Raw genomic sequence first — 4841 nt, 5'->3', positions numbered from 1 at the left:
TAAATTGTATTTATGTTGTTTTATCCTATGCTTTATTAAATTGTATTTATGTTGTTTTAACCTATGATTTATTAAATTGTATTCATGTTGTTTTATCTTATGCTTTACTAAATTATATTCATGTTGTTTTATCTTATGCTTTATTAAATTGGATTTATGTTGTTTTATCCTGTGCTTTATTAAATTGTATTTATGTTGTTTTGTCCTATGCTTTATTAAATTGTATTTATGTTGTTTTAACCTATGCTTTATTAAATTGTATTTATGTTGTTTTAACCTATGCTTTATTAAATTATATTTATGCTGTTTTATACTATGCTTTATTAAATTGTATTTATGTTGTTTTATCCTATGCTTTATTAAACTGTATTTATGTTGTTTTATCCTATGCTTTATTAAATTGTATTTATGTTGTTTTATCCTATGCTTTATTAAATTGTATTTATGCTGTTTTAACCTATGCTTTATTAAATTGTATTCATGTTGTTTTATCTTATGCTTTACTAAATTATATTCAAGTTGTTTTATCTTATGCTTTATTAAATTGTATTTATGTTGTTTTAACCTATGCTTTATTAAATTGTATTTATGTTGTTTTATCCTATGCTTTATTAAATTGTATTTATGTTGTTTTAACCTATGCTTTATTAAATTGTATTTATGTTGTTTTATCCTATGCTTTATTAAATTGTATTGATGTTGTTATATCCTATGCTTTATTAACTTGTATTTATGTTGTTTCATCCTATGCTTTATTAAATTGTATTTATGTTGTTTTGTCCTATGCTTTATTAAATTGTATTTATGTTGTTTTATCCTATGCTTCATTAAACTGTATTTATGTTGTTTTATCCTATGCTTTATTAAATTGTATTTATGTTGTTTTGTCCTATACTTTATTAAATTGTATTTATGTTGCTTATCCTATGCTTTATTAAACTGTATTTATGTTGTTTTATCCTATGCTTTATTAAATTGTATTTATGTTGTTTTATCCTATGCTTTATTAAATTGTATTTATGTTGTTTTAACCTATGCTTTATTAAATTGTATTCATGTTGTTTTATCTTATGCTTTACTAAATTATATTCAAGTTGTTTTATCTTATGCTTTATTAAATTGTATTTATGTTGTTTTAACATATGCTTTATTAAATTGTATTTATGTTGTTTTATCCTATGCTTTATTAAATTGTATTTATGTTATTTTATCCTGTGCTTTATTAAATTGTATATATGTGGTTTTATCCTATGCATTATTAAATAGTATTTATGTTGTTTTATCCTCTGCTTTATTAAATTGTGTTTATGTTTTTTTATCCTATGCTTTATAAAATTGTATTTATGTTGTTTTATCCTATGCTTTATTAAATTGTATTTATGTTGTTTTATCCTATGCTTTATTAAATTGTATTTATGTTGTTTTATCCTATGCTTTATTAAATTGTATTTATGTTGTTTTAACCTATGCTTTATTAAATTGTATTTATGTTGTTTTGTCCTATGCTTTATTAAATTGTATTTATATTGTTTTAGCCTATGCTTTATTAAATTGTATTTATGTTGTTTTAACCTATGCTTTATTAAATTGTATTTATGTTGTTTTATCCTATGCTTTATTAAATTGTATTTATGTTGTTTTAACCTATGCTTTATTAAATTGTATTTATGTTGTTTTATCCTATGCTTTATTAAATTGTATTGATGTTGTTATATCCTATGCTTTATTAACTTGTATTTATGTTGTTTCATCCTATGCTTTATTAAATTGTATTTATGTTGTTTTGTCCTATGCTTTATTAAATTGTATTTATGTTGTTTTATCCTATGCTTCATTAAACTGTATTTATGTTGTTTTATCCTATGCTTTATTAAATTGTATTTATGTTGTTTTGTCCTATACTTTATTAAATTGTATTTATGTTGCTTATCCTATGCTTTATTAAACTGTATTTATGTTGTTTTATCCTATGCTTTATTAAATTGTATTTATGTTGTTTTATCCTATGCTTTATTAAATTGTATTTATGTTGTTTTAACCTATGCTTTATTAAATTGTATTCATGTTGTTTTATCTTATGCTTTACTAAATTATATTCAAGTTGTTTTATCTTATGCTTTATTAAATTGTATTTATGTTGTTTTAACATATGCTTTATTAAATTGTATTTATGTTGTTTTATCCTATGCTTTATTAAATTGTATTTATGTTATTTTATCCTGTGCTTTATTAAATTGTATATATGTGGTTTTATCCTATGCATTATTAAATAGTATTTATGTTGTTTTATCCTCTGCTTTATTAAATTGTATTTATGTTTTTTTATCCTATGCTTTATAAAATTGTATTTATGTTGTTTTATCCTATGCTTTATTAAATTGTATTTATGTTGTTTTATCCTATGCTTTATTAAATTGTATTTATGTTGTTTTATCCTATGCTTTATTAAATTGTATTTATGTTGTTTTAACCTATGCTTTGTTAAATTGTATTTATGTTGTTTTGTCCTATGCTTTATTAAATTGTATTTATATTGTTTTAGCCTATGCTTTATTAAATTGTATTTATGTTGTTTTAACCTATGCTTTATTAAATTGTATTTATGTTGTTTTATCCTATGCTTTATTAAATTGTATTTATGTTGTTTTATCCTATGCTTTAATAAATTGTATTTATGTTGTTTTATCCTATGCTTTATTAAATTGTATTTATGTTGTTTTATCCTATGCTTTATTAAATTGTATTTATGTTGTTTTATCCTAAGCTTTATTAAATTTTATTTATGTTGTTTTATCCTATGCTTTATTAAATTGTATTTATGTTGTTTTATCCTATGCTTTATTAAATTGTATATATGTTGTTTTATCCTATGCTTTATTAAATTGTATTTATGTTGTTTTGTCCTATGCTTTATTAAATTGTATTTATGTTGTTTTATCCTATGCTTCATTAAACTGTATTTATGTTGTTTTATCCTATGCTTTATTAAATTGTATTTATGTTGTTTTGTCCTATACTTTATTAAATTGTATTTATGTTGCTTATCCTATGCTTTATTAAATTGGATTTATGTTGTTTTATCCTATGCTTTATTAAATTGTATTTATGTTGTTTTATCCTATGCTTTATTAAATTGTATTTATGTTGTTTTAACCTATGATTTATTAAATTGTATTCATGTTGCTTTATCTTATGCTTTACTAAATTATATTCATGTTGTTTTATCTTATGCTTTATTAAATTGGATTTATGTTGTTTTATCCTGTGCTTTATTAAATTGTATTTATGTTGTTTTGTCCTATGCTTTATTAAATTGTATTTATGTTGTTTTAACCTATGCTTTATTAAATTGTATTTATGTTGTTTTAACCTATGCTTTATTAAATTATATTTATGCTGTTTTATACTATGCTTTATTAAATTGTATTTATGTTGTTTTATCCTATGCTTTATTAAACTGTATTTATGTTGTTTTATCCTATGCTTTATTAAATTGTATTTATGTTGTTTTATCCTATGCTTTATTAAATTGTATTTATGCTGTTTTAACCTATGCTTTATTAAATTGTATTCATGTTGTTTTATCTTATGCTTTACTAAATTATATTCAAGTTGTTTTATCTTATGCTTTATTAAATTGTATTTATGTTGTTTTAACCTATGCTTTATTAAATTGTATTTATGTTGTTTTATCCTATGCTTTATTAAATTGTATTTATGTTGTTTTAACCTATGCTTTATTAAATTGTATTTATGTTGTTTTATCCTATGCTTTATTAAATTGTATTGATGTTGTTATATCCTATGCTTTATTAACTTGTATTTATGTTGTTTCATCCTATGCTTTATTAAATTGTATTTATGTTGTTTTGTCCTATGCTTTATTAAATTGTATTTATGTTGTTTTATCCTATGCTTCATTAAACTGTATTTATGTTGTTTTATCCTATGCTTTATTAAATTGTATTTATGTTGTTTTGTCCTATACTTTATTAAATTGTATTTATGTTGCTTATCCTATGCTTTATTAAACTGTATTTATGTTGTTTTATCCTATGCTTTATTAAATTGTATTTATGTTGTTTTATCCTATGCTTTATTAAATTGTATTTATGTTGTTTTAACCTATGCTTTATTAAATTGTATTCATGTTGTTTTATCTTATGCTTTACTAAATTATATTCAAGTTGTTTTATCTTATGCTTTATTAAATTGTATTTATGTTGTTTTAACATATGCTTTATTAAATTGTATTTATGTTGTTTTATCCTATGCTTTATTAAATTGTATTTATGTTATTTTATCCTGTGCTTTATTAAATTGTATATATGTGGTTTTATCCTATGCATTATTAAATAGTATTTATGTTGTTTTATCCTCTGCTTTATTAAATTGTGTTTATGTTTTTTTATCCTATGCTTTATAAAATTGTATTTATGTTGTTTTATCCTATGCTTTATTAAATTGTATTTATGTTGTTTTATCCTATGCTTTATTAAATTGTATTTATGTTGTTTTATCCTATGCTTTATTAAATTGTATTTATGTTGTTTTAACCTATGCTTTATTAAATTGTATTTATGTTGTTTTGTCCTATGCTTTATTAAATTGTATTTATATTGTTTTAGCCTATGCTTTATTAAATTGTATTTATGTTGTTTTAACCTATGCTTTATTAAATTGTATTTATGTTGTTTTATCCTATGCTTTATTAAATTGTATTTATGTTGTTTTATCCTATGCTTTAATAAATTGTATTTATGTTGTTTTATCCTATGCTTTATTAAATTGTATTTATGTTGTTTTATCCTATGCTTTATTAAATTGAATTTATGTTGTTT

Source organism: Phyllobates terribilis, unplaced genomic scaffold (genome assembly GCF_046119375.1).
Source record: "Phyllobates terribilis strain yellow unplaced genomic scaffold, ASM4611937v1 Scaffold_20__1_contigs__length_20440879, whole genome shotgun sequence".
NCBI lineage: Eukaryota > Metazoa > Chordata > Amphibia > Anura > Dendrobatidae > Phyllobates > Phyllobates terribilis.
Note: the sequence above shows the minus strand (reverse complement) of the source record.